Below are 27245 nucleotides of genomic sequence, written 5' to 3' on the forward strand. Positions count from 1 at the left end.
TTGGGGGTTGTATCTTTCCTCGACTTTGTTTATTCCAAATTTTTCACTCTCGCATCTCATTCTTAACTTTGATAATTTTATCATTGTATCCTCTTTAGCTGGCGCATTCATTAAATATCGATTACTTTAGTTAGTCACCGCATTGTTTTTCCGTACCAACTATGATTTCAATGATGAAACACATGCCTTTATTTCTCATCACATGTACTAGAATCAACTCAATTTCAGGATAGTCAATTCATGAAATATTTCTAGAAGTTAGTGGTCCACCAGCTTTCTTTCAAATTGACTTTTACGAAACTTTCTAAGAGCATCGCATGAATTCTTTCAGTCTACCAGTAAAGAGGACATTGCTGCTTTTAAATTTGGGTGTGCCGGTATTTATTTTCAACCTTGCTACCTCTAGACATTTCCAAAAAAAAAAAAAAAATCATAACGTTGAGATCGGATCTTACTCATAGTTGGATGTCCGCATGATACCTGTGGGGGCAAGCCAAAACGAAGGTAGGAATCGTGATCAACGCATAAAAAATATGATCGCAACTCCACTGCCAAATAGGCACGAGTTTAGACTGAGAAAGATAGCCTTGCACGTAGTTAGATGCTTGCATGACAGCCGTAGGGGCAAGCCAAAACAAAGGCTATGCACTTGGATCAACGCAAGGTCATAGAAAGAACATCTAAACTACGCAAGGATAAAAATCATTTGCGAACACCCCAGTTGAAAAAGATTTTTTTTTTTAAATAAATCATGCGATGCCCTGGAAACAAGTAAAGTCTTTTTGAAGGTTAAACTTGCGGTCCCTAAATTTTAGAAATATTTTAAGAAGAGACCAGAATAGAAATTAATGAGATTTTGGTTCATAGGATTTGAATAAGGCACCTCGAGAAATCTAGGTAAGAAAAAGGCGGCTGACTCTCTAAAGAAAATCTTTAGTTTATGCTTGAGGACAACCATTGTTTTAAATTCGGGGGTGTGATAATGGACAGAAATGCATGTTATTAAAACGCAAAGATATAAAACAATGTGGGAATGCCACGGTAAAAACATACAAAATCGTGTCAAAAGCATTAAGTTGAGAACATTGTGATCGCATGCACCCATCGCATTAAAGCGGCTAAATTACATATTTTGTGCAGGAAAATGCGTTGGCGCAAAGTAAATTGCAATCCAAGGAATTTGACGCCCGAACGCATTAGAAGATTGCGACCGCTATGCGATTGATGACATGCAAAAATGCATGTCACCTTAGGCCTTTTATTTAGAATTATGAGGGCTTTGAGCAGAATTTGCGGAAATTATGTTAGGAATTATGGCATTTGCATTGAGAGATGACATGTTGTGTGTGTGTAGCATGATCGCATGACTTGAACGCAATCCTAGGAAATGTTAGCTAAATCCCTTCTCAACCCGTTCCCCGTATAGTCATTGTAAATTTTGCTGTTATTAACTCTTTACTCAATTCCATTGCATAGATTTATACTTTAAACAACATACCAACCAACTTATTGTTTTTATCACCGCAAAGGAATCAAGATTTACCAACACATAATATCTCAGTAGTCCCTGTGTTCGACCCTAGACTTACTAGAAAACCTAGTAGGATTTATACTTGGATTTTACTAGGAAAACTTACATGTGCAACGCATACACCACCATCGCAATATACACCATTATTTCATCATATTCACAATGCATCAAGGACCTAGTCATAGTAGGACTATAACTTATTGTTCATAAAGGAATCAGTGGTACTTAAGGAGTTAGATGTAACTACATGGGGAAAACGGTAAATTGGCTCAGTTGTACTTATGATCGATCTGTGAAGGGTTCTCGCACTGTTGATTAGATCTAAACTATAGGTTTGTAGTGACACATAAATAGAAAAAGAACTATGGTTTGTATGTTTCATGAGATGAAATATTAAAACTATAGGTTATAAATATAATATAGTAAGTTGGTTATCATATTTATTTACAATAAATTAATTATATGATAATTAATTTTTTTCTCTAATAACCGATTGAGTGGGACGTTATTGGTGGTTTATGGTAATCGTGAGATAAAAAGGAATTTTTTTTTCCTAAAATTAAAAAAAAAATTGCCTCATTTAGAATGAACTCGTGAATAAGCTATCAAGTGAAAGAGTTTCACTAAATGATAACTGACAGAAGCTAGACAATCGTGCTGCTTTGACTATACGATAGTCATTCAGCTGATCGTAGATAAACGATCGAGTGGCTAAGTCTATACGATAAGGTGTCGTTTACTAAATGATTGAGCACATCGTCTACACGATAGACACCTTCTAATCTCCCACTTGCTCGATCGTCTACTCGATCGTAGACCTCTAGTCTCTTCCTCAACCTAAGGTCATACAGAGCCCACAACTCTTGGATTCTCACATCGAGAATACCAAGGTAACCATTGTGGTGGTGTCCTCACTCAGTTCGTGGATCGAGTTAGACTCGATTGGTTTCGTGGAGGCTGTGTTCATTATGTTCATGTTATTCTGGTCATTGCATTCGAGAGTTGCTATGGATGCATTTGGATTGATCGAGGGATTCTTGAAGAATGTTTCTTCAAAGGTATGCATCCTCTATCCCTTGTATCATCTCTTAGCATGCTGTAATTTCTGTTTGTGCTTGTTAGTTTCCGTTTTAAGACTTTAATTGTTTATGTTCAATTCGAATGGAATTTGGAATGATCCCTTCCACTACTCATGGAAATCCTCGTGCTTGATTTCCTCTAATTGGTATCAGAGCCAGGTTGTTCTGATATTCCAAATTTCACTTCTGTTTTGAACTTCTTTTACAGTGTTAGTGGGTCTTAAGGATTCTGCATTGCGTTTAAGAGTTAAATGTGTTTGTGGATGTGTCGATGAATGTTTACGGGATGATGCCTTTGTTTAAAGCTTTCTTTAAGATTACAAAGTGTTAATTTGTAAGGGCTCATACGTTTTGGGCATAATTAACAAGCAATCGAGTCTGTAATTCAAAATGTTTGAAGGCATTCATAAGTGTTATATACATGTAGCAATGAATGAACAATGCATGGACATGACACTTAGGCTTGTTTTAAGAGTTATGAATGCCTTGTATGTGTAGCTTCGCATTGTGTTGGTTTTAGTTGTTTCCTATTATAAGCATTATAATGGAAATTAGAACAAAATCGATAAAAAAGAGTTGCATGCGAACTTAGGTGAACTCATGTTTTAGAAGGGTTTTAAAATTGGATTGAGATAGACCTAACTTCAAGGTTCTAATGAGATTAGATACCTAATTTTAATCTTTTGAATCGGTTTAATAGGATTAAATTGGTTGGCACAAAAGATTAAATTTTTATTAAATCTATCTATAAGGGACCTTTTGTCTAAGGTCGGTTTTATCTAGGCTGGGGTATTTAAGCTGATGAAAATGGAACCACTACTACCTGGGAACCTACCTAGAAAAGTGAATTAGATAGATTTGCTACAAACATGCAATAGTTGATCAAAGACTTCGTTAAAGAGTTTAATGAATGATGATCAAAAGTTGTTCAACTTTCCAAGGTAAGTGTTACTCTTGGGCAAAACTAAAAAGTCACTTAGTTAAGATTTTTAGTCGTGTTTTTTCTTAGTAAACTAAACCCTAGGTTATAAAATACTTAGTGGGAGGAAGAGATATATATGATATGTCAATGATTCCACTCACATTTCTCCCTGAATGTTCACATCGTAAGATTCATACTTGGCTTCGTGGTGCCCTGGGAGCAACCCTCTTCGGATGGTGTTCGCATGAGTCAATATCAAGGTGGATGGAGAGAGTGTTTATAGTAAGTGGGTGAAGGGTGTGTGTCAACATGTCCTACGATCTCTTTTATTGATTCACACCATGAGATCTTTTTGCACTCCCTCGTGGTGCTCTAGAAGCATCCCCCTGCGGATTGGCTGCTTGGGCAATTATTAAGTAAGTTAATGATTTCTTGACCAAATCAATGATGGCTAGTCGTTATAGGAACAAGAGTTGTTTTGTTATTAATGGCTGGTTGAGAATGTCTCAATTCAAATGTGGGATAAATTGACTACCCTTCGGTGGCTTTTATCCTAAAGCTTTGAAGCGTCATTGCGAAACTAGATGTCATACAAGGTTCATTTCAGTTTTATTAAACCGTATTAGATGTTTTTCAGTGAGTATTTGCTAAAACCTAATGTAGGTCAATGTGTTTTTTTTTTTAGCAACATGAATGATTTCTCATTAGTTGTCTTTTCTACTTTGACCAATTTTAACTACATGACATGGAAAGAGTCTATTAAAACATTTTTCGTGGTAAAAAACCTCGAATTTGTCATGTTTGAGGATTATCTTCAAGTCCCAACTCTTGATGCACAATGAAATGTCCGTAATGCCTATGAGGTGTGGATGAAGGTTAACTTGTTGGCCCGACTTCACATTTTAGCTAGCATACCTGATGCATTGGCCAAAAGGGTTGAGAACATGGTCATTGAACGTGAGATCATGGACTTGTTGCAAGAATTTTTTGAACATCAGTTCTCACTTTTCGAGCATAAAAGGATGGGTGACAAAGAAACCAGTAGTGTCAGTTCTCAAGATAACCTTTAGTTAGAGAAAGCAAGTGTTGCTAACTCTAGAGAAGTTCATTGACGAGAAGTGTTCTCTGAAATGGAACTTGGAGATTCTTTAGGTTCTGATATTGATCCCACTACTCTCCAAAAGAAAAAGAAGTCTAAAGACAGTAAATGTGATTTATTTGTCTTGGAGACGTATTTGGTAGAGAATGATGATTTTTCCTGGATACTTGATTCAGGTGCTACTAACCATATTAGTTCTTCTTACCAAGGATTTAGTTCCTGGGAAACATTGCCACAGGGAGAGTTGACTCTTCGAGTCGATACTGGTGAGGTTGTTTCAGTTGTTGCTGTAGGCAGGCTGAAGTTATTTTTGGACAAGAAACATTATCTGTTACTAGATAATATTTTTGTAGCTCATCATATAAAGAGGAACTTAATCTCGGTTTCTTGTCTCATTGAACAAGGTTATACCATCTTCTTCTGAGAGTAAAGTGTTTATTTCAAGAATGGTACGGAGATTGATTTTGGTTCAATGGAAAATAACTTGTATGTACTAAGGCCGTTAGTCATAAAAGCCTTGCTTAATACTGAAATGTTCAGTACATCGACAACTTAAAAAAAACCAAATGTTTCTCCTAAAGAAAACGCCCATCTTTGGCATCTAAGGTTAGGTCACATCAACCTTAATAAATTGAGAGTTTGGTGAGATGTGGACTTATAAAGAGTTTAGAAGAAAACTCATTGTCGGTATATGAATCATGTCTTGAAGGCAAGATGGTCAAACAACCTTTTATTGGAAATGGTTATAGAGCCAAAGAAACCTTGAAGCTTATACATTCAAACCTCTGTGGTCCAGTGAGTGTTAGGGCTCGAGGTGAGTATGAATATTTCATCTCTTTTATAGATGATTATTCAAGGTATGGGTTGTAGGATCTCTTACAAAAGAGTTCCATGAGCGTGTTTGGATCACTACGATCTCATCGTGATCGAAATACACATTATACAAGCAAACGCATAGTTATGCAAACCAACGCTCGAAGTGAGAACCCAAAGCGTGGTCTTTGGTGAATTTGGTAGAGAAAGGAGGAAGACCATATCGTGTAGGCAATAAGTAAGTGGGAGGGAAAAAGGCGCTATCATGTAGCACGATGCTTATCGTTTAGGAGAAACTACACGATTGTGTAGGTTTTACAGAATGATCGTTAAGAAAATGGTATACGATCGATACTAAACTTGACACACACTATGATTGTTTAGGGAAGCTATCCGATCGTATAGGAACTAGTGTGCGATCTTTTAGGTGCGAAGTGGACTATCGTCAAGACGAAGAGCGACTATCGTATAGGCTCTCGAAATACTTAAGCGATCGATTAGATTTCACAAGTGCACTCTCTCTATGTCTTTTTGGACGGACAATTCAAAAGGAAACAATTTTCATTTTAATTCATCGGTTATAATAACCGACATTGTCCCACTAACACACGTCCGAACGTGAAAAATTACTTAATTATCATATAATTAACCAATTAATTAATAATAAATATAATCATATTATATTTTTACCCTATAGTTTGATATCACATATTTACTATAGTATTTTCTCCTCTACTTGATATAAATCATACTTATATCTAATTTCCTCCAAAATAATGTATCTCATACATTTAGCCAATTATATTATATATAATTAACGAGTCCAATTATATCATATACAATCGAACTTCCTCTTGTCAATTTGAACATTTCAAATTAATCCAAACACTGATTCTTGACTTTATCCAAGCTACCCAAGGAACCTAATGGACCTGTGGCTTGAAGCTTCAACAGTCCGTGAATAGCTGACTAAACTCTTTAGCCACGAGATCCGCCATCCGTCAACTATCAAGCATTCCACTAAAGACCAACAACTGAACTCTTCTTACCACAGATATATTTCTGTGTCCATCGAATATAACCAATCATGAGTACGATGACCCATCACAGATGCTCGTAAGTACAGCTGGGCCAAATTACCATTTTCCCCATGTAGTTACATCTCACTCCTTATGTACCATTGATTCCTCTAATGAAAAATACAACATAGTCCAACTATGTGTGAACACCTCTCGAGCCAAGAGAAGGTGTGTGGTGCCACATGTTCAAGCCTTGGAATCAGCTCTTAAGGAAGCTATCTATCTACTTAACCCTGCCTCAGGGAAGGAGTGAATTTCATCTTGTGTAGCTGAGTTCCCAGTTCCTAAATCAGACGAATCCCTAAAATGGTAGGTTTGAATCGGCGACTTAGCCACTCGCACCCATACAAATCAAAGGACCGCCCTCAATGGCAGGAGTTCCCAACTCACTCAAGATTAAGGTTATGTTACCTATGATCATCCTAGTGAAGTGAAGTCTCTATCATAAACAATGTTATATAACGAGACATTAACACTTCGTGGTCAGGTCTTATACAAACTTTTTGTATAGGAAACCCCCGATCGTATGTCCCCAATACGAAAAATTAGAATCAGACCATCTGTGACAAGTCACAACACTTATGACCATTCCACAAAGCGGGCCGCATCTGTAACGTTACCAGGATAAGGTTTCCCTTCTATATCCATATACCACAAACCATTTTGGTTATTACTCAAGACATGATCCACTTGTATGTCACCACATACATGCTTGAGTCACATACAGATAAGCAGGGATTTTATGTTTATTGGTTTGTGGTAAATCAAATAAAATAAGCAATTGAGCAAAAATACAAGATGTGAAGTAAATATCATATATTAACAACACAAGCATTCGTACAAACTGTTTACGAACTACAGGACACGAGGCTTTAGGGCATCAACCCCAAAACGGGTATCTCAACCTAATGCAACGTAAGTTTGAAGCTCTTGATAAGTTCAAGAACTATAAGGCCAAAGTTGAAAACTTGTTAGGTAAGAAGATAAAAACACTACAATCTGATCGTGATGGAGAGTATATGGACCTCAAATTCCAAAACTATATGAAAGAACATGGAATCATGTCCCAACTCTCGGCCCCAGGTACACCTCAGCAGAATGGTGTATCAGAAAGGAAAAACAGAACCTTGTTGAACATGGTTCGGTCTATGATGAGTTATGTTTATCTTCTAGGCTCGTTTTGGGAATTTGCAGTGGAGATTGCATGTTACATTTTGAACAACGTTCCTTCAAAATGTGTTTTTGAAACACCTTTTGAGCTGTGGAGAGGTTGTAAAGATAGTTTATGCCACTTCAGGATTTGGGGATGTCTGACCCACGTGCTAGTGGCTAACCCAAAGAAGTTGGAATCACGTTCGAAAGTTTGCCTCTTTATAGGCTACCCCAGGGAAACGAGGGGTGGATACTTCTATGATTCGAGTGAGAATAAAGTGTTTGTGTCAACAAATGTTATCATCTTGGAAGAAGACCACATCAGGGATCATAAACCACGTAGCAAGCTTGTTTTACATGAGATTTCTAGTGAGACTAATGAGGGTTCAACAAGAGTTGTTGATGTCAGTACATCTTGTCAACCATCTCAAGAGTTGAGACTACCTCGACATAGTGGGAGGGTATGAATCCACCGGAACGCTACATGGGTTTAACTAAAGCCCAAAACATCATCTCTAATGATGGGGTCGAGGATCTATTGTCTTATAAGCAAACAATTGAGGATGTTGACAAAGATGAGTGGATTAAAGCCAAAACCAGGAAATGGAGTCTATGTACTTTAATAACGTCTGGGAACTTATGGATCAACCTGATGGGGTAAAACCTATAGGGTGCAAGTGGATCTACAAGCGAAAACGAGGTGCAGATGGAAAGGTGCAGACCTTTAAGGCTAGAATCGTGGCAAAGGGTTATACCTAGGTTGAGGGAGTGGACTATGAGGAAACTTTCTCATGTTGAAGTTTATTAGGATACTCCTATCCATAGCCACATTCTATGATTATGAGATATGGAAAATGGACATCAAGATTGCCTTTCTGAATGGTAATCTTGAAGAGACCATCTACATGGCTCAACCAGAGGGGTTCATAGTTCCAAATGAAGAGCAAAGAGTTTGCAAGCTTAATAGGTCCATTTATGGGCTGAAACAAGCATCTAGATCGTAGAACATTAGATTTGACAGTGCGACCAAATCGTTTGGCTTTGATAAGAACGCTGATGAGCCATGTGTTTACAAGAAAATCATCAACAACTCAGTAGCTTTCCTGGTACTCTATATGGATGATGCCTACTCATTGGAAATGATGTAGGTTTTCTGATTGACATTAAAAAGTGGCTAACCACCCAATTCCAAATAAAAGATTTGGGAGAGGTGCAATATGTTATAAGGATCCAGATGATTTGGGATCGTAAGAACAAGAGGTTGCCCTTGTCTCAAGCATCGTACATTGATCAAATGTTGATCAGGCATATGATGTAGGATTCCAAGAGGGGTTTATTACCCTTCAGGCATAGAATTGTTTTGTCTAAGGATCAGTGTCCTAAGACACCTCAAGAGGTTGGGGAGATGAGATGGATTTCCTATTCTTCGACTGTTGGAAGTTTAATGTATGCAATGTTATGTACTAGACCTGACATTTGTTATGCAGTAGGGATTGTCAATCGTTCTCAGTCCAATCTAGGATTAGATCATTGGTCGACGGTCAAAATGATCCTCAAGTATCTTCGAAGAACGAGGGACTACATGCTCGTGTATATAGATAAGGATTTGATCCTTACAGGATACACAGACTTTGACTTTCAAACTGATCGAGATTCTCGAAAGTCGACATCAAGGTCAGTGTTCACTCTGAATGGAGGGGTTGTAGTTTGATGAAGCATCAAGTAGGGATGCATCGCGGACTCCACTATGAAAGCTGAATACGTAGCCGCTTGTGAAGCAACTAAAAAGGCTGTTTGGCTTAGGAAGTTCCTTACAGATATGGAAGTTGTTCCAAGTATGTCTTTGTCGATCACACTCTATTGTGATAACAGCGGGGCTGTGGCAAATTCGAAGGAACCTCGAAGTCGTTGTAGAGGCAAGCATATAGAACAAAAATATCATTTGATCAGGGAGATTATGCATCGCGATGATGTGATAGTCATAAAGGTCGCGTTAGAGTACACGTCCAGATCCTTTTACAAAGGCCCTCATGGCTAAAGTGTTCAAGGGTCATCTGGAGAGTTTGGGTCTACGGGACATGCAGCATCTTATCTAGGGCAAGTAGGAGATGATACTGAGGTATAGAGTATGTCATAGTTTATTATATATTGTACTTAATTTTCATGTATTATACATTAGTCTCTCGAGGCATTAGGATAAGTGGGAGATTGTTAGGATTGGTGTCCTAATTCTCTTAGAGTATCGTAGTTTGTAAACTTTGTACACATTGTTATTAATAAAATAAGAGTTATTTTATTTGCATTTACTTATATCCAATAAACAAAGATCCGTGGTTATTGTATGTAAACTTAAGCATGTATATGAGATATACAAGTGGTTCATGCCTTAAGTAATAACCTAAAAGGTCTTTAGTATAAGGATAAAGAAGGGATACCTTTTCTTGGTGACACTATGGATATGACCCGCTTTGTATAGGATTAAAAGTGTTGTGAACCACTACAGATGATCTAATCCTGACCATTCATGTGAAGATATGCGAGCGAGGGTGTCCTATACAAAGAGTTTGTATAAGACCAGTCCACAAGACGATTCGTCTCTTTACATAACATCGTTGATACTTGAAACTTACATCTCACTAAAACGACCATAGGCGACATAACCTTAATCCTGAGTGTTTTGGGAACTCCTGCCTATGAGGGTGGTCTTTGGATTAGTATGGCTGAGAGTGGCCAAATTACCAACTCAACAAGCCTCCCTTTTTGGGGATTTTTTTGATTAGAGAGCTGAAAAATCAGTTACACAAGATGGAATTTACTCCTTCCCCGAAGCAGGGGTAAGTAGATAGATTGCTACCTTAAGGGCTGATTCTGGGTCTTGAACATAATGGCCACATCCTCTCTTTGGAAGAGAGAACCCACTCATAGTAGGACTATGACTTATTGTTCATTAGAGAAATCAATGGTACTTAAAGACTTAGATGTAACTATAGGGGAAAAACGATAAATTCACCCAACTGTACTTACGAACGACCTATGAAGGGTTATCGCACTGTTGATTGGTTAATATGGACATAGAAATATATCTGTAGTGAGAAAAGTACAGCTGTCGGTCTTTAGTAGAGTGCCTGACAGTTAACGGATGGTAGATCCCGTGACTAAAGAGTTTAGTTATTTATTCACATACCGTTGGAGCTTCAAGCTACAGTTTCATAAGGCCCCCTTGGTAGCTCAATGGATCCAAGTTGAGCATCAGTTCTTGAGGTTGATTTGAAGTGTTCAAATTAACAAACCGAAATTCAATTATATATGATATAATTGGTGTGATATATGAAATACATCAAGTGGAGAAATTAATGTAAATATGATTTACATCAAGTATCATAAAATAGAAAAAGAACTATAGTTTGTATGTTTCATGAGATGAAATATTAAAACTATAGGTTATGAATATAACATGGTAAGTTGGTTATCATATTTATTTATAATAAATTAATTATATGATAATTAATTTATTTTTCTCTAATACCAATTGAGTGGGAGGTTATTGGTGCTTTTATGGTAACTGTGAGATAAAAAGGAAAATTGTTTTCCTAAAATTAAAAAAAAATTGCCTCATTCGGAAAGAACTCACGGATAAGCTATCAAGTGAAAGAGTTTCACTAAGTGATAGCTGACAAAGACTAAACGATTGTGCAACTTTGACTATACAATAGTCATTCAGCTGATCGTAGCTAAACGATCGAGTGGCTAAGTCTATATGATAGGCTTCCATTTACTAAACGATTGAGCACATCGTCTATACGATAGACACCTTTTGATCTCCCACTTGCTCGATCGTCTACTCGATTGTAGACCTCCAGACTTTTCCTCAAGCCAAGATCATACAAAGCCCACAACTCCTGGATTCTAACACCGAGAATACCAAGGTAACGATTGTGGTGGTATCTTCACTCAGTTCATGGATTAAGTTAGACTCGATTGGTTTCGTGGAGGCTGTGTTCGTGTTGTTCCGGTCATTGCGTTCGAGAGTTCCTGTGGACGCATTTGGATTGATCAAGGGATTCTTGAAGAATGCTTCTTCAAAGGTATTCATCCTCTATCCCTTCTATCATCTCTTAACATGTTGTATTTTTTTTGTTTATGCATGACTTGTTAGTTTTCATTTTAAGACTGTAATTGTTTGTGTTCAATTCGAATGGAATTTGGAATGATCCCTTTCGCTGCTCATGAAAATCCTCGTTCTTGATTTCCTTCATTAACTCCTCTTGTTTATGATAGCACCATTTGCTTACGCTATGTTGAAGTGGACCATCATGTCCAGGACATATTTTCTAACAGAGGTCCCCTCTTTCGTACATGAATTATAAATATATTTTATATCATCATGTCATACCGATGAGGACATCTATCCAAACATCCCTAGTAATGACTCCATAATCTCTCTAGTAGTGACCATGGTTTCATGCTCTTTAGTAAGCATATTAGATATGCTTGCTTAAATGTAGGTTCTGGCTTTTTGGTTAGCCCTGACCCATCGTTCATAGGCATCCCAAACATTTCCATATGTATTAGAACTGGGAAGAGAAGGACGTTCCTCTGTTAAAACGAATCTCATGTCATTAATGACTAGTATCGTGTTTATATTTGATTTCCAATTTGAATAACCCTCTCCATTGAACTTATCGGAGGATAATAGTTGAATAATCGAGTTCGACATGTTGAAACATAAATAAATTCTATGGGAAAATTGCGTCTAAATCCAAATTTAACAAAAGTTATAAAGTACCCATATATCTTTATTTATTTGCAACGATACTTTAGTGAGTAAGAGTAGATGTTATCGAGGGGTATTCAAAATACTCTTTCACTAAAGCAAGACATTCATGACTAAATACTATATCTAGAACAACTCTTATTCTTATAGTCATTTAGTTACCATTTTTGGTCAAGAACTTACTAACACTTGGTAACTCTTGTAAATGTGACCCTCCATTTTTAGATTTCATAAAATGGTATGAATATGCCACCGAATTAGAAGACAATGTTCAAGATGGAACTAAGAAAACCTATTCACTTTTGAAGTTCGAGTTGTTCTGAATCCTATGTTGTAACCCTCCGAAGGGATAGCCACGACTAGCTTATGCTGCCTAAAAATGACAGCGGATGCAACATAAGAATCTCATAGTTCAAACTAATGGAAGAGACCGTAGGATATGTTGACACATTTCTTGCACCCACTTACTATGAAATACTTCCCCTATTCACCTTGTTATTGACCCATGCAAATACTTTTCAATAGAGCAGTCGTGGTAAAAGTGACACAAAACCGAGCATAGATCTCACGATGTGAACTCCTAGGTATGTGAGAGCTAAAAATAATATATTGTATATATTATTAATCTCCCACTGAAAGGTTCTAATTGTTTGGGTATCTCTTGTACTTAGGTTTATTTTGGCTAAAAAAACACCCTAAGTCTGTGGTTTATCCAAGTATAACGTTTATATTTGGATTTAACTTACGGTGTCTAGATGATAAAAAAAAATTTATTACGTCACACCGGTCAGGCATACTCATAAAACAAGTTAATTAATGGAACAAAGGAAGAAAAAATATATCTAAAGTACTATAATTAGGTTAATTTAAAAGAATAAGCATGCAATTAGAATTAAGAACAAAGGGATAGAAGATATACAACCTTTGTAATCTCAAAACTTCTCCAAATCAACTCCAACCTCCTCACGAACGATTTGTAGATGATAACTTGTAGAAATTCAAGCTATCGCAGCTTTTTACTTAGAATAGTGAGGGTTGGCAAGTAGAACATGTCTTGATATTACTAAAAATTCATGTGAAATAACGAACTTGCGTTGATTTACACTAAAAATCTCCGCTAACCCCATATCATGCGTTATCTTGTGTGTCTATTTTGTAGTTATTGCATGAGTCGATCACATACACTGATCTCAATGAAGAAAAGTTGGTCGTATGCACTGTCGTAACTATAGTGATAGCCATGACAAAAGTATGATCGCAAAGAGTGGATGGAATGCGTTGATCCTTCAGAAGAAATGAATATGAACGTATACCTTGGGATATATGAGTTACACAGTAGATCTTCTGAAAAGCAATCAGATCATGATGACATTCTCACCTACCACGTCAGTAATGGAGGTGATTCAGAGCGGGATTATCAAAGATGTCGGCATTTGGCTCTATAAATAGAGCCTTGACGCCAATATTCAAGCATCCAGGACTTCTGCCTTGGGCAGATTCCTGTGATCACAGACGAGAGCATGAGTAAGAATTTCTCTAAGAGTTATTCACTTCCACAACCACCTCCGATTGATGACTGGAGCTTCGCCGGAGGTAGAGCTCAAGAGGGCTTATTCCATCGCTCATCTATTACACCACTAACAGCCTTGACATACATCTGATGCAAGCAAGAGATTGCCTACATCTAGCCTTCCACCTCTCTTTTTCACCTCTGTATTGTATTACATTTTGGCTTAAGATATTAATAAACTTTGTAATCAATGCATCTCTCTAATTCCTTCAATATCATTTTCATCATCTTCCTCTATTTTATCGTCTTTTTCTTCACCGCCATGAGCTAAGTGCAGATCACAAGAGTCATGCACATTCAATCATGCGCCATAGAGATATGACACATGTAGTGGACCATCGAGAGGTGTGCGACACGAGAGTGTAGAGAGTCAATCCTATTTGCTTAGTGCGAGACTATCGTAATGCTTGTCTATGATCGCTCATAGAAACAAGTGGCTATAACCAACTACTCGAGAGGGTAAGTAGTTGTAAAAGTCACTAAGCAAAGTAAGAAGTGTTCCTAGAGATAGAAATAACCTTATGCTCAATGCAACATTAATCATGCGTCATAAAGATATGACACATGTAGCTGAACACCGAGAGGTGTGCGATGCGTGAGTGTGGCAAGTTAGGATTACCCTTGCCACCAAACTTAGGAACTTGGCGATGTATCTTCCCCAACCCGAGTTTTCCATGCATCTTACGCGTTAACAGTTGTCGCGTTCTAACAATTCTTATAGTTAGACATCAAATGCTCACTGTCTATTTAGCTAGGAGTAGGAGTAATGCATAGTTAATCAACTTCTTTCTTTTTATTTGTATTCCCCGCCTCAAACACATCACTTAAATTCGTCTTTTAGTTGCAAGTCCTTGTGTTCGACCTCGAATAATCCTGAGAAACTTATGATCTTGTTATACTTGGCAAGAGAACAAGTAAAATTGTGACAGGAGTGCATGATCATCGCATACACACTTAACACATACTCTTCAGACCATCGCATGACCATTAACGTATATCAACAAACTAATTTATCCCCAACAATAGACCACCACAAGAGTCTTCCCAACTATTCTCCGACCTTAGAACGGGATGGTGGGATCCAGTGAGTGACTAATTTGGAGGGGAAAAGGTTAAGGATTTGACAAAAATAGGTTAAGATGATCAAATAATCTCATAAAGTCCACTTGGCCAAGAGATTTAAAATTCATAAAACTTTCTTTTTTATAGGCCATATCATGCAAAACATACCACATTGAGTTTGATGAGAATTTGACACTAAAAAATTTACTAATTCAAAGTGGGATTAGTGGGGACAAGTGTCTTCAATTGAAAACAACATTTAACACTGCAAATATTGGAATTTCCTACTCAAAATTGTTGGATCTTTCCACTAACTTGGTCAAAGGTTAAAGTTTAACTTTCAAAGTCCAAAGTCAACAATTTTGACTTTTTGACTTTCAAAGTCAAAAGTCAAGTCAAAAGTCAATATTTTGACTTTTATTGCATTTTTTACCTAGTCAACAATTTTGACTTTTGATGCAATTTTGACCTAGTAAACTATTTTGACTTTTATTGCAATTTTGACCGATTCCATTTAGTTTCAAAATTAATTCTAATAATTAATTTTAAAATTAAATTAATATTAAATAATTAATTAAACAATTCAATTCATTTAATTTAATATTAAATCCAACATTAATCCCAATCAATATGAATCCCTATTCATAATCTTGATATTTACATATTTTCTATTTTCTCTCACTTTATGTTTAATTCACAATTAAACATTAGGTTCAATATATCGTATATATTTAACGCTTTGCTCCAAAAATCGAATTCGAACACTTCAAATTTGTTCATCACACTGTTCTAAGGTTTAGTCCAATATGATCTAGTAGGGGTACCTTATGAACCTATAAATAATGGGCTCCAACGATCCGAGATTAGCCAGCTATACTCTTTAACCCAATTAACCAACATTCATTAACTATCGGGTCACTCCACTAAAGCCCGATAGTTGCATAGTTCTCACTGTAGATATATTTCTATCCACTCGATATAACCATAATTAGTAAGTCAACCATTCACAGGTTGTTTGTAATAACGTCTGGGTCAAAAGTTGTTTTACCCCTGAGATTACATCTTGCTCCTTAAGTCTCACTGATCCTCTAATGAACAATTGGTTTGTGATCCAATCACTAAACCGAGTCCTTCTCAGGCCAATGAGAGGGTGGGGCCCCTTGTTCAAGACTTGAATCAGTACTTAAGAGAACAACCTTTCTACTATCCCTAAATCGGGTAGGAGTGAATTCCATTTTGCACCCTATGTCCTCATCTATTTACCTAGTCTTACCCTTGAAATGGAAGGCTTATTGAGTCAGCACTATTGAGGCAACCCTTATCTATGCAAATCTAAGGATAATCCTGAATAAACAGGAGTTCATAGTTAGATCAAGATTCAGGTCGAGTTACCTTGGTCATCGATTTGAAACAGTCAGTCTTAAACATTAAAAAACGTTATAAAGTAAGAGTGAATTCTTTCTTGGTCTTGGTTTTATACAAATCTAAGGATAATCCTGAATAAACAGGAGTTCATAATTAGATCAAGATTCAGGTCGAGTTACCTTGGTCATCGATTTGAAACAGTCGGTCTTAAACATTAAAAAACGTTATAAAGTAAGAGTGACTTATTTCTTGGTCTTGATCTTATACAAACAAATTGTATAGGACGCTCCCACTCGCATGTCTCTATATGAACGATTCAGGATCACATCGTATGTAGCTACAAAGTGGGTCACGTCCAATAGTGTTACTAGAATAAGGTACCCAACCTTATTCATATACTATAACCATTTTAGCTATTTACTCGAACTTGATCCATCTTTATGTAATAGCGATGGATCTTAGTTTATTGGATTTAGTCTAAACAAGTACAATTTACCTATTCAACAACAATTTTATTGAATAAATGTCAATAATATCTTTATTGATAATAGAAACATGTTTAACATTACAAATTACGAGTTTTAGGACATACAACCCAACAAACTCCCACTTGGACTAAAACTTTAGTGGATTTACTTATATACAGATATGTACAATGTTGAGTAATGAGAGAATACAATAATCTAGGGCATCTATACACCCTTAACATTTTCCCACTTACCCTAGATTTATGTATCTTGTAGTCCCATTCCTACTATGTGACCCTTAAACACTTTAGTCGGGAGGGCCTTTGTAAATGGATCAACATGATTATCTTTAGATGCTATTTTCTTGACTATCACGTCTCCTCTGTGTACTATCTCTCTAATGAGATGGTATTTTTGCTTAATGTGCTTTCCTCGTTTGTGGCTCCTAGGTTCCTTTGAGTCGACAACTGCTCCATTGTTATCACGATACAGGGTGATTGGCAGGTGCATATTTGGAACAACTTCCAAATCAATCAGGAACTTTCTGAGTACTGCTTCTTTGGCTACTTCACATGTAGGTACATACTTAACTTCCATGGTGGAGTCAACAATACAACTTTGCTTTATGCCCCTCCACACTATAGCTCCTCCATTCAGAGTGAATACTTACCATAAAGTTGATTTCCTTGAATTGATATCGGTCTGGAAGTCAGAATCTGTGTATCCAGTAAGGACAAGATCCTTTACACCATATATAAGCTTATAGTCCCTCGTTCTTCGAAGATACTTGAGGATGTTTTTAACGGCAGTCCAATGATCATATCCAGAATTGGACTGATATCTGCTGACAATTTCAACTGCATAGCATATGTCGGCACGTGTACACAACATAGCGTACATCAAGCTCCCAACTGCGGACGCATAAGGAATTCTTTTCATTCCCTCAACTTCTTGAGGTGTCTTAGTCTACTATTCCTTAGACAAAAGAATTTCATGCCTGGAAGGTAGTATACCTTTCTTAAAATTTTGCATTTTATATCTAGACAACATCTTGTCAATATAAGATGTCTGAGACAATGCTAACGTCCCATTCTTGCGATTCCAAATTGTTTAGATCCTAAGAACATACTGTGCTTCTCCCAAATCCTTCATTTGGAATTGCATAGCCAACCATCTCTTAACGTCAGCAAGAAATTCTACTTCATTTTCTATGAGTAGAATATCATCAACATATAAGACCAGAAAAGCTACAGTTTTGTTGACAATCCTCTTGTAAACACAAGGTTCGTCAACATTCTGTTCAATGCCATAAGATTTGATCATAGTGTCAAATCCCGTATTCCATCAAGAAGCTTGTTTTAACCCCTAAATGAATCTATTAAGCTTGCAAACCTTTTGCTCTTGACCCTGTTCAATAAACCCCTCTGGTTGAGACATATAGATACTCTCATCAAGATAACTATTAAAAAAACCTGTCTTGAAATCCATTTGCTAGATTTCATAATCATAAAAGGCGGCAATAGACAAGAATATTCTAATAGACTTAATCATGGCAACTGGAGAGAATGTTTCTTCATAGTCTACCCCTTTTTTTGGATAAATTTTTTTGCCACGAGTCTAGCTTTATAAGTTTTGTTGGATTGTATTATCACACAGCAGAAGCGATGATGATCAATAAGCACTCTAATTCATTAATATTGGCAAAAACTAAAGCATGCTTACACAGAAATAAATTGGTTTCAAGTCATACCTTTGTAGAACTCTTGAAATCTCGATTTCCAGCTACAAAACTCTCCAAATCTTGTTGTAGACCACCTCAAGATCTTCCCTACTATTCTCTCGGTGCTCTAGATTGAGTTGTGGGACTCAAAATAAGTTTGAATCAAGGGAACTTGGATAATTATTCACAGCAGCAACCCACTTGAAGAACTCCTTCTTCAATTGATTTTTTTAGCAAAAATTCAATCGATTGCATTGCCTCAAATTCACTCCAATCTCTTCAATATATTGTAGACCATCATGTAATGAGAATGACTGCATGAGATGTAGCTCATGATTGGAGTAATTGAAGCTTAAAGATGGTGGGTTTAATGTGAGCAACTTGAAGATGATGATGGAAAACTCAAATTCCATTTTGTGTTTTTCATCTTTTTCAACTTTTAAAAAATTTATTTCATAAATCAATTTATTTTCTAAAATTAAAAATATTATTAAATTATAAAATTAATTTCATAAATTAATTTATCTAATAAAATTAATAAATAATTATTTAAATAATTCTAATTAATTTAATATCAATATTAAATTAATTTTACACAATTCCACCTTCATATATTTAAATCATATTTAAATATTAATTCTCCAATTTCGTTTAATTCTAATTTGAACGTTTCAAATTAACTTATCAATCTACTCTAGAGCTAATCCATTTTCGAGCTAGTAGGGGGACCTCGCAGACTTACAGATCATGGGCTCTACGATCCGAGATTAATCGGTTAAATTCATTAGACCAAGCTAACCCCCATTCGTTAACTAATGGGTCACTCTACTAAAGCTCATAGTTGAACTTTCCTCACTGTAGATATATTATGTCCACTCGATATAACCATGATTAGTAAGATAACCCTTCATAGGTTGTTCGTAATAACGACTGGGTCAAATCTCTATTTTGCCCCCAAAATTACTTCTTGTTCCTTACGTCCCACTGATTCTCTAATGAACAATTGATTTGTGATCCAATCAACAAACTGAGTCCCTCTCGAGCCCATGAGAGGGCAAGGCCCCTTGTTAAAGACCCAGAATCAGCAGTTAAGGGAACAACCTCTCTACTATCCCTAACAGTGGGTAGGAGTGAATTCCATCTTACACCTTATGTCCCCAACTATCTATCCGGTCTTACCCCTGAAATGGGAGGTTATTGAGCCGACGCTGTTGAACCAACCCTCACCTATGTAAATCTAAAGATAATCCCAAATAAACAAGAGTTCATAGTTAGCTCAGGATTAAGGTCAAGTTACCTAGGTCATCGTTTTGAAATAGTTAGTCTTAAACAGTAAACAACATTATAAAGTAATAGTGACTGATTTCGTGGTATAATATAGTACAAACCCTTTTGCACAGGGACGCCCCCACTCCTCATGTCATAACAAGTACGAATTAGGATCACTTCGTTTGTAGCACTTTGCAATTCTTTGTAACAACTACAGAGCAGACCGCATCCAATAGCGTTACTAGAATAAGGCACCTAACCTTATTCATATACTATAGATCATTTTGACTATATACTCAAACCTGATCCACTTTTATGTCTCCACATAAAGTTCAAGTACTCATGTAATAGTCAAGAGACTTTTAGGTTTATTGGATTTCTATTATGCAAAACATCTATTCAATAACAACTTATTGAATTTTCAGAATAAGTTCAATTGTTTACAAACCACGAGTTTTAGGACATAAAACCCAACAACTTTGTACCTCACCATCTTGGTCTCGTTTTCTCTTGTAGATCCATTTGCAACCAATAGGTTTTACCCCTCAGGTTGATCTACAAGTTCCCATACTGAATTGAAGTATATTAACTCCATTTCGAGGTCCATGACTTTTATCCATTGGTCTCTATCCAACTCTTCCGTTGCTTGTTTAAAAATCAATAGATCCTCTAAGCCATCATCAGGTATGATGACTTGAGTTTCAATTAAACCCATGTAGTGGTCAGACTGATCAATAACCCTCCCACTACGTCGAGGCATTCTCAACTCTTGAGAATGATGTGAAGTACTAGTTTCATCAACAAATCTTGTTGAAGGACCAGCTTGATCAACAACTTTTATTGATTTATCTATAGTTTCTCTAGACATCTCACCCAATACTACTTTACTGCCAGGTTGATGATTTTCAATGTGATCTTCCTCTAGAAATATTGCATTTATCGATACAAATACTTTATCTTCCTGAACATCATAAAAATAACCAGCTTTTGTCTCTTTAGGATAGCCTATAAATAGACATACTTTTGAATGACGTTCCAATATCTTTGGGTTTTGTGCCAATACATGTGTTGGGCATCTCCAAATCTTGAAGTGACATAAACTACCTTTACGTCCTCTCTATAACTCATAAGTTTTTTTTAAATACTTTTCAAGGGAACCATGTTCAAAATATACACTGCTGTCTCTACTGTATGACCCCAAAAAGAACTAGGCAACTGAGTATAACTCATCATTGAACAAACCATGTCCAATAAGATTCTGTTTCTCCTTTCTGCTACACCATCTTATTGTGGTGTGCCAGATGTTGTATGTTAAGACTGAATTTCATGTTCTATCAAATAGTCTTGGAATTTTAAGTCCATAAACTCACCACCTTGATCCGATCGAAGTGTTTTAATCCTTTTACCTAATTGGTTCTTAACCTTTGCCTTATATTCCTTGAACTTTTCAAGTGTTTCGAAATTATGATGTATTAGGTAAATATAGCCATATCTCGATAATCATCTATAAAGCTGATAAAATATTCATCGCTCTTCTAGCTTTAACATTCATCGGACCGTAAAGGTCTGAATGTACTAGCTCTAAGGATTTTTTGGCTCTAAGACCTTTTCCTAAAAAAGATCTTCTGGTCATCTTGCCTCAAGACAAGATTCATATGAAGATAAAGAGTTATCTTCTAACTGGTTTAGAAGTCCACTCCTAACTAATCTCCCAATCCTATTGAGATTAATGTGTCCTAACCTTAAGTGCCAAAGATAGGCATTTGTAGAAATCTTTCGTTTCTTATTTTGAGTTTTAGCTGTTTTAAACATCTCTATATTTAAAATGGCCTTTACCTTAGTTGGTTTAGCACGTATAAGTTATTTTCTAAATTTGTAGAACATATTTTAATACCTTTCGAAATAATGAACACTTCATTATTTTCAAAAGAGATTTTGTAATTTTGTTTAAGAAAACATGAGATAAATATTAAATTCCTTTTTGTAGAAAGAATATAATAGAAATTTTCAAGTAAAATGTGTTTATCTTCAATAAATAACTTCATATCTCCCACTACTTTAGCAAAAACAACTTCCATGTTCCCTACCTTAAAAGTTGCTTCACTTTCTGTAAGCTATCTCCAGGAACTAGTTTCCTGAGTGAAAGCACAGATATGATTAGCAGCACTTGAATATATTATCTAGGTTTTTTTATCATGTTCCACTAAGCACGTCTCAACGGAAAACAAATTGAATTTACTTTGTCGTGTTTTCTTTGTTTCTTCATCTATGACATTCATGATTTCTTTAATAGAAGCCATGTTCTTAATTTTCTTAGCTAATATTGCAGATATGTTTGCTAGAATAATATTTCGAGCCTTTTTATTTGCCTTTAATCCAATTGTCATATTCATTCCAACCATTTTGGTTTGCAAGAATTTTTTTTTTTAAATCATCGTTTACTGGTATATTTGATTTCCATGTTGAATAATTATTACCATTAAACATATCAAAAGTGAGTAATTTTAAGGAATTTAACATGATGAAATTTAAACAAACTATAATTAGTAAATTGTTTCTAAATCCAATTCAATTTTAGCAAAAAGAAATAATGTACCCAAAATTCATTATTTATTTGCAACAATACTATAGTGAGTCAGAATAAGTTCTACCGATGGGTAGTCAAATACTCCTTCACTAAAGCAAGACATTCTTGACTAAAAACTGTCTCCAGAATAACTCTTATTCCTATAGTTATTTAGTTATCGTTTTCGGTCAAAAACTTACTAACACTTAATAATTTTGTAAGTGTAACCCTCCATTTTCATACTGCAGAGGTCGACCACAACAATGATTCTGAAGTTGATGGTCAAGGTTGGGTATTGACTTAAGAAATCTTATCCATTCTTGGAGTTTGAGTTCGTTTCGAATCCTATGTTACGACCTTCCGAGGGTATAGCCTTTTGTTAAACGACTGGTGTAGGTTGCCTAAAGTCAACAAGCAGGCGCAAAATAGGAATTTCATGGTCCAAACTAATGGAAGAGAATGTAGGACATGTTGACATATATCCTTCACCCACTTATTACGAACTACTTCCCCTATTCACCTTGCTATTAACCCATGCAAATATTATTTGAATGGAGGTCATTCCCAGGGTGACAGAAGTCGAGCATGAATCTCACGGTGTGAACTCTTGGGAACGTGAGAGCTAAAAACAACATATCGTATATGTTATTAATCTTCCATTGAAGTATTCTAAATGTTTGGGTATATTCTTTTACATAGGGATAATCCGGGTAATAAACACCCTAAGTCTATGTGGTTTATCTAAGTATAACGTTTATATTTGGACTTAACCTATGATGTCTAAGTGATAAACCAGTTTAAAACCTCACACTGCTCATGCATGCTCATAAAACTGGTTAACAATGCTCAGTATATCAGCTATAATCCCCAAGTAGGAGGTGTTACGTAAACCATCAACTTAAGTACCTCCAGCCTTAGACAGGATTATAGATTGATTGAGTTTATAACCACGTTTTATAAGATAACGACCTATTTTAACTATTAAAAAAAGTTATTATTAAACTAAGTGAGCATGCATCTTATCTTTGTTATAGATTTTAAAGTCTATCTTTCTTTATAACACTTGTAAAAAAGACAACAAACATATAACGTACATCTAACATGCTTTATATAACAATTATATAAACATTCATTCCATGCATTAAATAACAACTTATATAAAAAAAAACCATGGAATCCTACACATGTATACTATACATTATAAACTTATAATATACTTGTAATGCAAATAGAAAAACTTCAATCATTTCAATTTAGTTGAATGAGGAACCATATGAATCGTTAGAAACATGTGAAGTGTATGGCTAACCCAATAACAAGTTTCGTAAGGGAACTGGAGCCAAGGCTTAGCTCAGGACCCCACTACTCGTCGTATTTGGTTTGGTATTGCTACCGCGCATGACTTCGAAAGTCATGATGATATTACTGAAGAACGTCTTGACTGGTTGGTTTTTTAGATCCAGATAATGCAAAGCGATTTGGGACCAAAAGCGGTTAGCAGTGACCATTGAATAAGTAAATAACAACTTATATAAAAAAAAAACCATGGAATCCTACACATGTATACTATACATTATAACACTTATAATATACTTATAATGCATGCTATATGCTTATCCTATGGTGAGATTTTAAATCTACATGGCATACAATATGCACACAATAGATAAATTATTTAATTCATACATTCACAATGCATAATTAAATAAACACACTAAAATGGACTAATTTTGACATCCTAAGCTAGCTAAAAGCTAAAATTATTACAATAATAAACCAAAAATAAACTCAAACACTTTGAACTAGCTCAAACTGCTTGAAAAATGCTTAAACTGGGCTTTAAAACTACAAAACCGCCCAAAAATCACCCAAAACGGTCAAAACTGGTCAAAGAAGTTGAACTAGATCAGGTCCAAACCATCTGGACAGTTTGAGCCACCAAACTAGGTGTGCAGATCGTGCTCGGGTCAGCTGGAGCTCCAGAACGACTTGGTTGGGGTGGGTGTGGCCTGCGCGGGGCTTGGGCCTGGACTGTCAAACGGGTCGGGTTTGGAGCAATTTTTGGGTCATGGACCAGGTTTAGGACAGCTACACACGACAGGCACCCTTTACGCGGGTTAGGCGCTACTCCGAGTCAAGTCGTCAGGTTAAAACTGGGTCTGGGAGTAGAAAACGGGTCTGAAAGCTAAAAAGAACTCCATAATGCAACCTATCCTCTTTCCCGGAAACGTACAATTACAACTTAAAAACAAATTTACAAATCCTTCGCAACACACTAAAGGCCATAATACACCGGGCAATTACAACAGTTATTACAACCCAAGAGAAAATTTGGATGCCAAAACCGAAATCGTCCATTTTGGCACACAAACATTCATCACATGAATAATACCCGCTATTCGCCTGCTATCGTGAGATGCTTTAGGAGTATATAAAGTAAAACAAATTGGAAGAATAAAGTCTAAGTGCTGCGTTCTGCCTTGATATGGTTAAATAACTGCAATGCGTTGGGGTGTTAGTATTATGCACAGAAGGCACACAACTCCTTATAATGACGTTCAAGTTTTCCTAGATTAGACCCGAGTATAAATCTAATCTAGGTTCCTAGCAAGTCTAGGGTCGATCACAGGGATTCAGTTTCACTAACACAGATTATGCGTTGTACTCGCAATAGGAGGTGTTTCCTAAATAAATGTGAAAGATGTATTATTTACACTAACATGTTATGCCTGTGTAAGACAATACAAAAGAGTTGAGTGGAAAAATGAAGGATCATGTGAAAATGGAATTTAAGTAGGTGGACGCGCCGGTTAAAGATAATTGCACACAACTGATGTAATGTGGATGAAATGGGATGGGTTTCTTATCTTTCTGTTCATGTGTTTGACATCATTTAACACTTCTCAATGCGAATAACATACAAGCCTATTTCTAGGATGCATGCATCTAACTTAGAATGCAAGAAACTCCAGTAAGTCTATCTCTAGCTGTACTAAGCGTTCTACTTAATGCAGCTTAGCTATTCTTTCGAACAACTAAGTAAAGAAGCTTTCACCAAGTTGTCAAGTTGGTTTAGGCGTAGGAACAGAATTATGCATGAAGTACTAATGCTTTCAACATAAATAAAAGATAAACAATAGCAAAAGTAATGATCAAATATATGAATTTTATAAAGGATCAATGAGTCTTTACAAAGAACTATATTCAATCAAAATGAAACGGAAATGATATTAAGGAGAAACTTAGTCAACCCAAAGAATACAATCTCTTATAGTTCTTTGGCTCAATCTTGTTGTGTATAATCACTTTAAAGAGCCGAGGACAGAGTACCTTTCTCAAGAATAACTTTCTCCACTTACTGGCCGGCGGTGGTGGTGGTTTTAATTTACAGACAGTATGAAGCTTCTAATTGTCTCCACTCTTAATTCTGAAGGGTCTTCAAGTATTTATAGGCGTTGGTCTCGTCCACTTGGAGGATAGGTTGCATTTAAGTCCATACCCTGGTCAGCATTAAACTCCATATCCTGGTTGGCTGCCTGACATCTGGAAGCTTTTCAGATGCTGCCTGCTACTGGAAGCTTTTCAGACGCCGCCTGTTGCAGGTGCCCATGCTTGCAAGTGGTGATGTGACACAATCAGCCCGGAGTAACAAATCTTCTATGAGTTGAATTCCCTCCGACGCATGGTTCATGCATTAGTGTGTTTCCTGCGACACTTGTCTAATGCATTATTGTCAGTTCTTGCATTGAAATCCTACAAAGTAGTGCGTTAGCGCTGCGATTTTTAGTGATATTCTTTTATATGAAATTGCTATTGTTCAAGTAAATCCATGCATTTTTATTAAAAATGAGGAAAGTTTATCATTAAAATCCCTAATTGTTCTAACTTAAGAGCAAAGATAACTCGTATTTTTACAAGTTATCACCCACCATATGCAAAAATTAACAAAAATTGAGTACTTTAAGCATGCTTTGATACTAATTGATAGAACAAACACATGTGCAGTAGAAGAAAAAACGGATCTAAAGCACTCTAATTAGGCTAATTTCAAAGAATAAGCATGCAATTAAATTAAGAACAAAGGGATAGAAGATATACAACCTTTTGTAGTCTTAAAACTTCACCAAATCAATTTCAATCTTCTCGCGAACGATTCCTAGACCACCAAGAGAGTCTTCCCAACTATTCTTTAGTCTTAGAACGAGATGTTGGGATACTGTGAGCGACTAATTTGGAGAGGAAATGGTTAAGGATTTGAGAGAAAATAGGTTAAGATTATCAAATAATCTCATAAAAGTCCACTTGGTCAAGAGAGCTAAAAATCATAAAACTCTTCTTCTTATAGGCCATATCATGCAAACACGCCACTTTAAGTTTGATGAGAATTTGACACTAAAAAATCCACTAACTCAAAGTGGGTTTAGTGAGACAAATGTCTTCAATTGAAAACAACACTTAGCTATGCAAATGTTGGAATTTCCCACTCAAAGTTGTTGGATCTTTCGACTAACTTGGTCAAAGGTCAAAGTTTGACTCTCAATGTCCAAAGTCAGCAATTTTGGCTTTTTGACTTTCAAAGTCAAAAGCCAACATTTTAACTTTTATTGCATTTTTGACCTAGTCAACAATTTTGACTTTTGATGCAATTTTGACCTAGTAAACTATTTTGACTTTTATTGCAATTTTGACCGATTCCATTTAGTTTCAAAATTAATTCTAATAATTAATTTTAAAATTAAATTAATATTAAATAATTAATTAAACACAATTGATTTAA

Source organism: Benincasa hispida, chromosome 12, assembly GCF_027475165.1.
Source record: "Benincasa hispida cultivar pf3 chromosome 12, pf3_genome.v1.1, whole genome shotgun sequence".
Taxonomy (NCBI): domain Eukaryota; kingdom Viridiplantae; phylum Streptophyta; class Magnoliopsida; order Cucurbitales; family Cucurbitaceae; genus Benincasa; species Benincasa hispida.